The following is a 12534-nucleotide window of genomic DNA, read 5'->3' as shown; positions in this document are numbered from 1 at the left end:
TCATGACAACTGAGAATGCTCTCTTGGTCAGCAAAATCAACTGTTGAAATGATTCCCTGCTGGATGATTCAGGCCAAGACAGGAAGGTCTCAGCCAAGTTACATGTTAATAGTGCAGGCCGTGAGCAGTTTCATCCCTCAAATCAATCCTTTTGGTAAATGTGTGTGGTGTTTGTCCACGCTGGTCTTCCAGTATCCAATCAAGCATATGATTCCCGAATCCAGATTTCCAACCCTACCTACAGCTTGAGAAAACAAGTGGCTCTATAGAGGCATTTGAGGGGCGCCCCGCTGGGTCATCCAATAAAAACATTGTTTCTGGGGGCGCCTGAGTGACTCAGTGGGCTGAGGACTCTGCCTTCGGCTGAGGTCATGATCTCGGGGTCCTGGGATCGAGCCCCGCATCAGGCTCTCTGCTCAGTGGGGAGTCCGCTTCCCCCTCTCTCTCTGCCTGCCTCTCTGCCTGCTTGTGATCTCTCTCTCTCTCTGTCAAATAAATAAATAAAATCTTAAAAACAAAAACAAAAAACCATTGTTTCTGGATGCCGAAATGTTCAACCAGACCTGTGCCCTGACCGCCTTTCATCCTTCTCCGTGAATACATCTGGGAAGGTGAGGTTGTCGGACAATCCGATACTTTAAAAGGCTGAAAAGTTAAGATAAGGCACAAAAAAGTAGGTAGGAGAAGTAGGCAGGAGGCGTGCGCGTGTGTGCGCGTGCGTGACGGCAGAACGTGCCTGCGTGCGCGTGCATGTGTGAGCGCGCAGGTGCGCGTGCTCCAGCGCGCAGACGGAAGAGGCCGCGGAATCCGGACGTGCGGGTCGCGCGGGGACAAGCCCTCAGGAGTGCGGGTTCGGAGAACAGGTCTGGAACATTCCGGTCGGAGCTCTCCCGACTGAACCAGCCAGGCACCCCTGTGCCCCCCCCCTTTTTAATTTACCTATTTATGAGCTTGCCTACCTGTATATGGCTCTTTGAGATACCAGGTTTTTTTTTTAAGATTTTATTTATTGTGTGACAGAGAGAGGGTCACGAGTGGGCACAGCGGCGGGCAGAGCGAGAGGGAGACGGGGAAGCGGCGCCCCGCGGAGCAGGGAGCCGGTCCGGCCGTCCCAGGACGCGGGGATCGTCCGCCGAGCCGCAGGCAGGCGCTCAGCCGACTGAGCCACCCGGCGCCCAGACACCGTGTTTACGCGGACGTACAGTGTGAGGCGCGGGACGAAGGAGGCGCCGGTTTGCTCAACCAGTGGGAAGCAGAAACACCAGACGCCTGGGAAAATGGGAGATGAGCTCCAGGTACTCCCTGCCCCGGAGAAGCCGCAGGCGGACTCAGACAGGGCACCGACGTGCCCGCGGGGCTAGGACGGTACCCCGGGGGCTCCGGAAACCTGCGGGTTCTGACGAATGGATGCCTGTACTTGGAGTGACAGCCGTCATCTGGGGGGTGGCGGGGTGGAGACAGGAAGAAGTACTTATTTTTAAGCCGAATGAAAGCCATTATCCAATGTTTTAAAAGATTTTATTTACTTATTTGACCGACAGAGATCGCAAGTAGGCGGAGAGGCAGGCAGAGAGGGAGAGGAGGAAGCAGGCTCCCCGCTGAGCAAAGAGCCTCCCCGCCTCCAGCCCGTGCGGGGCTCGATCCCAGGACCCTGAGATCGTGACCTGAGCAGAAGGCAGAGGCTTTAACCCACTGAGCCACCCAGGCGCCCCCATTATCCAATTTTTATAGGAAACGCACACCACCTTAAAGGCAGGTAGAGACCAATACATACAACGGTCACCAATATTTGGAAATAACAGAGGAAGGAACGGAAAAGGGACCAACGAAAAGGATTCTTATTTATACAGCTAGTCCCCGTTTTATATTGTCAAAAGATAGATGATTGCATGTGGCATCTAAGTCAAAATAAGTTTTGGTTTACAGCCCTATACCATCTGCACTACTTACTATTTTTATTATGGCAATATGTTTGAAGAAGCATTTGATTTTAAAAGAAATGTCATAACTACTTTTAGAATTATTTTCCTACATAAAAGGCTGTAGACTGCAAGAAAAGCTCAGAGGCATAGGTGGCTAAATAAGATTTTTCAATGGATAGAAATAAACTAAAAGTCCCTAACATTTCCTTAAAATGTCTCATGCTGTCAGGACAAGTGGAACAAGTTAATGCATTGCTCAGGCGTACACACAATTTATTTATGGTATAATGACTCAGATTTGGTGCTTGGCTAGTAAATTCAATTTTTGCATTTCTGTTCACTGGCTGGAAATATTATTTTCCTGTCATACTGACTTAATCATTCATGAATAAAAGGAGATTAACATGTTGGGGAGAAAACAAAAATAAAAGGTTTCTGCTTACAAGGATTTTTTATTAGAACAATCTTAGGCAAAAATTATATGCTGAACCAACAGTTATGGGATTTCATTAATTTTACTATTTATGTTCTTCTGAATATAATAGCAGAATGATAGAAGTGTTGTATACAGTATTTGCAAAACTGGATCAGAAGTCAGAACAATAGGAAACATATATATGCCTCCAGTTCACCTGTGCAGGCGATAATCATGTGATCGTCCATCAAACATTACAGTAAATAGAATTCCTCCTCTTCTTTTCAAAATGCCAGGCCAGTTCAGCCCAGACCAGAATATGTTTTTGACCTGCGGTTCCAGGACTGTCTCTGGAGGTGAGTCACCGTCTGGATCTACTCCCGTCTAAAGATCACACTCGCCACCCACACTTATCTTGAGTGGCACTGTATCCTCAAAGAAACTGTAAGAGCCTGCTCTTCCTAATTCACAGAACTAACTCAGACCTATTTCCATGGTAAAGAACTTAAGTTCTGGAATTAGCCCCCCTAGTATTAAAACCCAGGCTCCATACAAACAGGCTTTGGGCCGAGTTCTTTGAGATCTCTATGTGAGAGTCCACCTGTCTCTAAAATGAATTTACAATAGTACAAACGTCATAGTGTTTTTATGCATATCAAATTACATGGGCCTGTGAAACTGCTTAGCAAAATTTATATTACACATATATAGTTATTTAATGTATAATTTATATGTATAGAGATGATGGATATAGATATGTGTGTGCATTTATATTTTTTTCAGTTTTATTTCTCTTAGCATTCACCCCCTTTGTTCTTATCTTGCCAGTGTTATATACAAAATGGTCTCTGGTATTTCCCCATCCTTGTTCTCCTTCCGTGCTGCCCTTTGCCAAAATAAACACAAGCAATCTAACCAGAAGGAAAACAAACAAACAAAGCTCACATCCTAGAAACTGTCTGTTTTGTATCCATGTCCATCCTTCTGACATTTCCCCCATTACTTGAAATAGCAAAAAGATAAATAAAAACAGCTCGGGTAATCGATAATGTGCTTGTCTTTCACCAATTCGAGTTCTGAGACTCTAGATCCTGGGATAGAAGCAGCTTCCGCTGACGGGAGCTCTTCAGAAGAGCATCTGAACCTGGGACTGAGGGGGCGCGGGGAGACACAGGCAAATAGTCAGATGCGGAAAGTTTATTCCTGCCTGTGTTCTAATACTTTCCTGGGGCTTAATCACTGCTTGCGTGTCAGAAGTGAAGAAATGAAAAGAACAAGCAGAATGGATTAGGACCAACTGAATGGGAAGGGGAGAGCTGGAGCTCAACGGACAGACCTCCCAATTTTGTGTTCAGGCTACCTGGGCTCCCTGGAGCCACACCTGCATGGTCACAGAGCCTCTAGCAGAAAAGGACCTACCACGAGCCTTTTTAAGCAGGAGCTGGGCCTTCTGGCCATTTTGTTTGCCTGTGGGCCTAAGCTCCACAAGGAAACTAGGACTGAACAGTCTTTGGGCTGATGGTTGGTTCCAAAGTGAAAACAGCCCCACCGGTGCAGCTGGAAATAGGAGCCTTCCTTCCCTCCAGCATCATTTACTACACCCGAGGTCACTCACGCACGTGGGAGAGGATCCACAGACAGAGAAACTGGGTGTCCTTGAGGGGCCTTTCTGAACGCTGCCTGCCCAGCGTTATCCAACTTCTCTTCCAGCCTTGCTGCTGGGGATGTGCTCCCCGGGTTCCTTCTCAGCCTCGCCGAGGAAAGACAGCTGCGTGGATTCTGAAATCCATGGTATTGTGATACAATAACAAGTAGTTACTTGGTTTTTATCCCTGTTCCAGCATCCAGTTTCCAAAATTCTCACAATTTCCCAAGACACCAGCCCTATGGAAGTGCTTTTGTTATGCTAATTTGGAAGGTTCCTGGGTCACCTAAGGATGGGGAGAGAGGCTGGTTACCAGAGGAACCCACCACGTGACTGAAAGTTTGCAGCTTTCAGTCCCTCCCACCCCTGACTTTGAGTTGGAGACTGAGTTCAGCCACAGCGGCCAGTGATTTCATCAGTCACGCCTGTGTAATGCAGCTTCCATAAAGACCCTGAAGTCCGTGTTTCTGAGTGCTTCCAGGCTGGAAAACACGAGATCTGGGGAGAAAGATTTGCTCAGAGAGATGTGAAAGCACCACGCCCCTTCCCCACACCTTGCCTTGCGCATCTCTTGCACCTGGCTGTTTCTGAATTACATCCTATGTCCTGAATCATGTCCTGGATTATATATTCAACAAACTGATTTTCTAGTAAACAAAACGTTTCCGAGTTCTGTGAGGTACTTTAGCAAATAATGGAACCTGTTAAAAAAGAAAAGTACAGGCCCAAAGTGGTGTCGTTTAAGTCAGTAAATTAAGACTTTATATATAACTTAACTGGGGTTTCAACTCCCCCCTCCCTCCACCCCCCTACCCCCACTCCAGGAAGAGAACCTTTAACCAGCCAAACTGGAATTTCCTAGTCAACACTAGTAGGTAATCTGATTGACCCCTGCTAGTCTAGTCTAGGAAGGGGCATGCTTGCCTAAAACTGCATTCCTTGCTAATAAATTCCTTTTTCTTGCCCCTCTCCGTGTTTGGAAAACTTCCATTTTGTACAGCTTCTTGGAGCTTTCCTTTGCTTGTTAGATGGGATCCTGCCCAATTCATGAATCACTGAATAAAGCCAATTTGATCTTCAAATCTACTTGGTTGAATATTGTTTTTTAACAAAACCGAGGAGGGGCTCATGAGAGCCACTGGTTTATAGTTGGTCAGAAGCACAGAATCTGGACCTGCAGTGGGGACATCTGAAGTCTTGTGGGGCTGAGCCATCAGTCTGCGGGATTGGACACTCTCCAGGTAGGTAGTGTCAGAATAGAGTTGAATTATAGGACACCCCCCTGGTGTTCGAGTGTCACTTGGTGTGGAATCAGAATCAGAACAGTTCAAATCAAGAGAAAGAGCTGCTGACCTCAAAAGGGTGCGGTAGAAAACTGGGAGGATCATAAAGCCAAAAACAAGATAGTGGCCTAATGACAGCATTTAACACAAAATGGGATACTTACCATCTTCTTCCCAGTAGTTTTTATGATTAAACCATGGAAATTAGGACTGGCCAATTCTTCCTGGAAGAGCTCCATCGGAGGATACTTTAAGGAACCAGGTGAAGGAGAAGCACCACCCCACCATGTGAGAAAGCTGCCACACGTTATCCATGTCCTTTTCTCACCTTACTGGAGCTGGCAGTGAACCAGTGCTGCCAGGGATGGGACTTGAAGGGCTGGAACTAGGTGAGAACTGCCTGAGGAAGCCAAAGGCAGGAAAGCTTGGAAGAGCAAATAACCAACTGCCCCTGGGGGGTAGTGAGAACCCAGCTCAGTGGCAACAAATACCAACTAGGGACTTGAAGGCTGAGTGAACCAGAATTCAAAGTTGGGCAGAGAGAGCAGGAACAAGGAAGCACCAAACAAAGACAGCACAGGATGATTGCCAGGAAGGAGCCAAGCTCCCTTTCCAAGCAAATGATCTGCCAAAGGCTTTCATGCCCAATGAAGCTTCAAGACCAGCTCAGCCACAGGACGTAAGGCCGACAGATATGCAGGAATCAAAGATGGTTCTAATCAAACATCAAATTCAAAGGTTCTGTAAATATGCTATCTGAGGTTCACTTTAAATAGGGAGACGATCCTGCATGTACAGACCAAACAAATCTGGCCCTCCAAACAGAACAGTATAAAAAACTCCTTTTTCATTCAGGATACATCATTCTGAATGGAGATAACAATAGCTAAAAGTTACACATATTCAGGAAAAGTACCAGCTAATCTTGTTAGTGAGGAAGGAAACTTACCCTGCAATGCAAAATTTCCTCTCAGTTTACATCTACATAAAAATAAGAGAACATTGAAGAAAGGAGTCAACTTCACGCAGTTTGAGAGCAAAATCATACCATGTTGTTTCTTTCCCAACGTTAAAATTTTGAAATAAAGAACGATTCCATCCTTAGATCCTGAGCTCTTATTCTTACGGTTTTTGTTCCCAGTATCATCTGTCATGTCACAGCAGCCCTGCGGAAGAGGAAGAGCAGAGTTACAGTGCATGTTGTACCGATGAAGAAAGTTAAGGCCCAGTGGGGTGAGGGAACTTGTCCAAAACCCAACAGCTTCAATAAGTAAGAGTCCCAGCATGGAGCCTCAGTCTGTTGGCTCCAAATTCAGGCCCACTTTGCTGTACGGTGTTACTTCACCCAGTTCCATGGGTTGGTTCTAACTGTCGGTTTGGTATCCCATCCTGGTATTTTGCCTCCTTGTTCAGTCTTTCCAGACTTGACCATTAGGATCATTCCAGATGATGGAGTTCAATTGGCCCTTGAGTAACATGAGTTTGAACTCTGTAGGTCCCACCTATACACAGAATTTTTTTTTTTGCTAAACATAGTACCGTTCTGTAAATGTATTTTCTCTTCCTTATGATTTTAATAACATTTTCTTCCCTCTAACTTAATTTATTATAAGAATACAGCATATAGTACATAGAACATACAAAATTAGTGTTGATTAACTGTTCATGTGATCAGTAAGGCTTCTGGTCAACAGTAGGCTGTTAGTAGTTCAGTTTTAGGAAAGTCAAAAGTTCTACATGAATTTTCATCTTCGCGGAGGTTGGCATTCCCCATATTGTTCAGTGGTCAACTGTATTCTGGTATGCCAGAATATCATGCTATTTTTGAAAATCCAAGTATTTTCTGGTGTTTTTCCAAGTGTAGCACCATTATTTAGTATTTCAAAAACCTAAATTCTGAATTATGTACATTATGAGATATATCCAGAGAGTTCTATACTGCATTTACATTTTATATTAAATAGAGATTACTTGAGGACGCCCAGGTGGCTCAGTCATTTAAGTGTCTGCCTTTGGCTTAGGTCATGATCCCAGGGTCCTGGGATGGAGCTCCTCGTCCAGCTCCCTGCTCAGTGGGGAGCCTCCTTCTCCCTCTCCCTCTGCCTCCCATCCTTGCTCTCATATAAATAAATAAAATCTTGTAAACAATGCAGATTAAATAAATAAGTAAATAAATAAATAGAGGTGACTTGCTAGAAAGCTTTCTCACTACATCACTTCGCTTCTAAAACCTATTCAAAGTACCCTTTGGTTGTATTAATTCCAATTTTCTAAATTACTAGTGAAGTGAGCATTTTTTGTTCTCAGAATCTTTTATTTCCCAGAGCTAGTTTGGGCTCAGTTTCCAGAAGTCCCTGATGGAATTTGAACAGGGGTGAGGGAGAGCATCAGGAATTAGGAAGGGGCTGTGTGGAAAATGGAGTGGGAGGGAAGGCATAGGGCGAGGAGGGAAGAAAAGATGAGGAAGCTGTAGGTTAGCATTCTTCCCTTTCTTTTCTTTTTTTTTTTTTTTAAGATTTTATTTATTTATTTGACAGAGAGAGATCATAAGTAGGCAGAGAGGCAGGCAGAGAGAGTGAGAGGGAAGCAGGCTCCCTGCCGAGCAGAGAGCCCGATGAGGGACTCGATCCCAGGACCCTGAGATCATGACCTGAGCTGAAGGCAGCGGGTTAACCCACTGAGCCACCCAGACACCCCTCTATATTAAAATTTTTAACCCTATTTTAAAATGTCAATGAAAAAATTTCAGCCATGGGGTAGTTCAGTTCTTTGGGATATATACCCAAAAGTGGGATTGCTAGATCATATAGAAGTTCTATCTTTATTTTTTTGAGGAAACTCCATACTGTTTTCCACAGTGGCTGTACTATTCTATGGAAAAGTATACAAGTTTCCAGTTTTTTCACACCCTTGCCAACATTTGTCTTTTTTTGTTGTTGTTTTTTTTGGCAGTAGCCATGCAAACAGTGATGGTCTCATGATGGTTTAGATTTGCATTTCCCTGAAGATCAGTGACGTTGAGTCCCTTTTCATACACCTGCTGGCCATTTGTATCTCTTGATGGAGAAATGTCTATTGGAGCCCTTTGGCCATATTTTAATCAGGTTATTTGTTTTTTCCCTATTGAATTATAAGAGATTCTTATGTCTTTGTTTATTAACCTCTTATCAGATAGATGGTTCACAAATATTTTCTCTCATTCCGTAGAACACATCTCACTCTGTTGATTGTTTCCTTTGCTGTGAAGAAGCTTTTTAGTTTGTAGTCTCCATTGGTTGTTTTGGTTTTGTTGCCTGTGTCTTTGGTGTCAACCAGAAAAATAATTGTCAAGAAGTCTTCCCTTTGTGTTTTCTTTAAGGAATTCTGTGGTATCAGGTCTTACATTTAAGTCTTTAATCCATTTTGAATTGATTTGGTGTATGGACCGCTTTGATTTTTTGCTTATAGAAATCCAGTCTTACCAACACTATTTGTTGAGAGACTATCTTCTCACCATTGTGTGTTCTGACTTTCTTGTAGAAGATCAGTTGACTGTATATATGAGCATTTACCTCTGCACTCCCTATTCAGTTCCATTGATCTACATATCTGTCTTCAGCACCATACTGTTTGAGTTACTATAGCTTTGTACTATATTTTTCAAATCAGAAAGTGTGAGCCTTCCAGCTTTGTTCTTTTGTCTCAGAATTATTTTGGCTATTCAGTGTCTTACGGTTCCATATGAATTTTAGGGTTGTTCTTAATCCAGATCTGTGAAAAGTACCATTGGGATTTTGATAGATTGCAATGAATCTGTAGATTTTTTTGGGTAGTTTGGACCTTTTAAGTATTAATGTTTCCAACACATGAACATGGGAAGTCTTTGCATTTATTTGTCTGCTTTAATTTCTTTCATCAGTGTTTTATATTTCTTTTTTTTTCTTTTCTTTTCTTTCTTTCTTTCTTCTTCTTTTTTTTTTTTTTTTAGTATAGTTGACACGCAAAGTTACATTAGTTTCAAGTGCACAAAGCAGTGATTGAACAAGCTTATACACTATGCTGCCTTCGCCACAGGGTAGCTACCCCTGTCTCAATATACCACTATTACAATATCATTGACTGTAAAAGGCATGTGCACTGTGCCTTTTACTCCCATGACTTACTCCTTCTGTAACTGGTAGCCTCTCTCTCCCACTTCCCTGCATGCATTTTGCCCAAACTCTCACCATCAGGTTGTTCTCCGTGTTTATAGGTTTGATTCTGCCTTTGCTTTGTTTATTCATTTGGTTTTTTCATCAGTGTTTTCTGCTTCTTAGTGTATCTCACCTCCTTGTTTATTCCTAAGTCTTTTGTTCTTTTTTATGCTATTGTAAATGGGACTGTGTTCTTAATTTCCCTTTGGAATAGTTTGTTGTTAGTGTGTATAAATGCAACCAACTTTCTTCCGTCTTCTCTTCCTCCTTTCCTCCCTTTGTGGATTTGTCTACTTCTGTGTCATGAACATGATTTAAGAATTTTAATGGGACTCAGAGAGGAAGCAATTTTCAATGACTGCTTTAAGGTCAGCATGGATCTTTTGTACAGATTGCCTCATTTGAATTAAGACAACTGATTTATTTAGTTTGAGAATAGTTTTCCACTTGGTTATTTGTGTAGAAGCCTAGAGAATATGGAGGGCGGGAGAGCCCCACCTTCTGGCCTTTCAGAGCAAAGGGGGAGAAAAGTAGAAGTCATTACTGCTCTTTTCTTATTACCTACCTCTTATTTACTAACGATTAATGCAGACTTTAAATAGAAGCTGGACCATTTTTATTTTTAATTTTAAAACTAAAATTTTCTTCTGAGTTAATTTGTTAAAAATTTAACTGCTTTATTTGTATTTTGGGGGTTTTGGTGGGTTTTTTTTCCCCCCCACTTAAAAAACCTCAGAATTCTTTTTATCTCTTTGATAGCCTTTTCATTTTACTTAGACTCTTTTATATAATTTCCAGTCACTTAATTTAAGTGGAAATTACTTATTTTTACATAAGGCTTATTTTAACTACTCCCCCCCACACCCCCTTCCAGAGAGAAAAGGATGAGTTTTAGGAAGGGACATCAGTTTCTTTCAAGGAAGTGTTGGCCCCTAGTGGATCAAAAGTGACAACACACGTTTTGAAACAACTGGCTGACGTGTTGGGAAGAAAGCAGTAGAACAGGTTGCTAGTGAAGAAGAGAAACAATTACTTTGCCAAATACCACAAATATATTGGATGAAATCTCATAATACCATTAATAGAGCTGACTGCCCACTAAATTTTAGCCGAGTGTATAAAGTAGCACGAACAAAACTAAACCGGAGGGAACACTGCTAACAGACGCGATGCACAAGTAGAGCGAACCGTGCAAGAGACTCAGATCATGTATATCTTTATATGTCTACAAGGAACCCAGGGAAACCTGAAAACATTTAAAAACTGCATGAAGTCTGTGATTAGTCAAGAGAAAACCCAGACCGAGATACTCAAATTCATTAGCAATCAGAGAAATGCACAGTAAAATAATAACAATTCGTTTTTTTAAGATTTTATTTATTTATTTGACAGACAGAGATCACAGAGAAGCAGGCAGAGAGAGAGGGGGAAGCAGGTTCCCCGCTGAGTAGAGAATCCAATGTGGGGCTCGATCCCAGGACCTTGAGATCATGACCTGAGCTGAAGGCAGAGGCTTTAACCCACTGAGCCACCCAGGCGCCCCAATAATAACTACTCTTACCTGTTAAAGTGACCAGTAAGTATGGGAAGAACGTAGGGGTTTAGGAGTTTTTACGCACTGCTGGTGGGAATTCAGACTGGAATAGCCATCTGAGGAGCAGTGGGCAGTTAGTCACGTCAGGTAGCACCGAGCAATTCCCCTCCTGCTGAGTATACCCACATCCACCCGTCACGTAGTACTCTGCAGCAGTTAGAAGTAAAGTACTAGATACACACAGAGCAACACAGGTGATCCTTAAAATTGTGCTAAGTAAATGTAATATTAATACTACTTGATTTATATCAATCTGAAATACATGCCTACAATATTACGTATTTCACAACACATATGAATGAATACACCAGGAAGCTTGCCTCTGTCGGGTGTGGGGAGAGGCAGTGAGATGGGATGAAAGGGAGCGATCTGCATGGGGAAAGGAATATCATTACCTCAACTCTCTACATTTGAGGTCCAACATCAATAAAAGAAAGACAGGAAAAAGAAAAGAAAGCTTGAACAATCTAGTAGAAAAAATAAGCAGAGGGCATCATGAGTGAGCCGGCTCAGGTCATGATCTCAGGGTCCTGGGATCGAGTCCCGCATCGGGCTCTCTGCTCAGCAGGGAGCCTGCTTCCTCCTCTCTGCCTGCCTCTCTGCCTACTTGTGATCTCTCTCTGTCAAATAAATAAATAAAATCTTTAAAAAAAATAAATAAAATAAATGCAAAAGAAAAACCATACAAGACTTGGTGCTCAACTTCTTAGCAGTCAAATAAATAAAATGGAAAGGAAGAGTGCGGTAACATCTGTCGCCTCGCACACGGTGGAAATGTCTCTTAATGAAAACACCCTACACCGCTGGGGAAGCGTTAGAAGCGGCCCTTTAAAGAACTGGTGGTCTGAATTGCTAATCATTTGCAGAAGGGCAGTCCATACACACGAAGGACAATAAGATCAAGATAATCAAGTTCTGGGGTGCCTGGGTGGCTCAGTGGGTTAAAGCCTCTGCCTTTGGCTCAGGTCATGATCCCAGGGTCCTGGGATCGAGCCCCGCGTCGGGCTCTCTGCTCCGCCGGGAGCCTGCTTCCTCCTCTCTCTCTGCCTGCCTCTCTGCTTAGTTGTGATTTCTCTCTGTCAAATAAATAAAATATTTAAAAAAAAAAAAAGATAATCAAGTTCTGCAATTCCTCTCCAAGGAATTTATTCCTAGGAGGTCGTAGGGTAAGAGGATAAAGATGTAACTACGGCCACCATCTACAAGGAAAGGTAAAAACAAGCTAAATAGCCAACAATAGGTAAACAATTCAATCATAAGGACTCATCCATAATGAAGAAATATATAATGTGATATTTTCAAAAATACTGCACAGGAAAAGGCCTGTGAGATAATAACATATGAGAAGAACTTGAGACTATAGATATATATATATATATATACACACACACACACACACACACATATATGTATGTATGTATGTATACATACATATTGTATATACATATGTATACATACATACGTGTATATATACATGTATGTATATATGTGTATGTATATGTG

The 12534-nt window shown here is 42.7% G+C and overlaps 1 protein-coding gene across 5 annotated transcripts in view; it reads left to right on the top strand.

Moving 5' to 3' along the window:
- The first annotated feature begins 799 nt into the window (after window positions 1–799).
- Window positions 800–12534, top strand: part of EXO1 (exonuclease 1) — a 55065-nt gene continuing 43330 nt past the window's right edge. For 3 of the 5 annotated variants that reach the window (XM_045983566.1, XM_045983568.1, XM_045983563.1), the window contains exons 1-2: window positions 806–1295; window positions 2634–2693. The gene's annotated coding sequence lies outside the window, so the exon portion shown is untranslated. Of the gene's footprint in view, window positions 1296–2633; window positions 2694–12534 lie in introns of all 5 variants that reach the window. The other 2 variants (XM_045983564.1, XM_045983565.1) reach the window with 2 other exon arrangements.

Source organism: Meles meles, chromosome 17, assembly GCF_922984935.1.
Source record: "Meles meles chromosome 17, mMelMel3.1 paternal haplotype, whole genome shotgun sequence".
Taxonomy (NCBI): domain Eukaryota; kingdom Metazoa; phylum Chordata; class Mammalia; order Carnivora; family Mustelidae; genus Meles; species Meles meles.
This window is presented reverse-complemented; position numbering and strand designations above follow the sequence as displayed.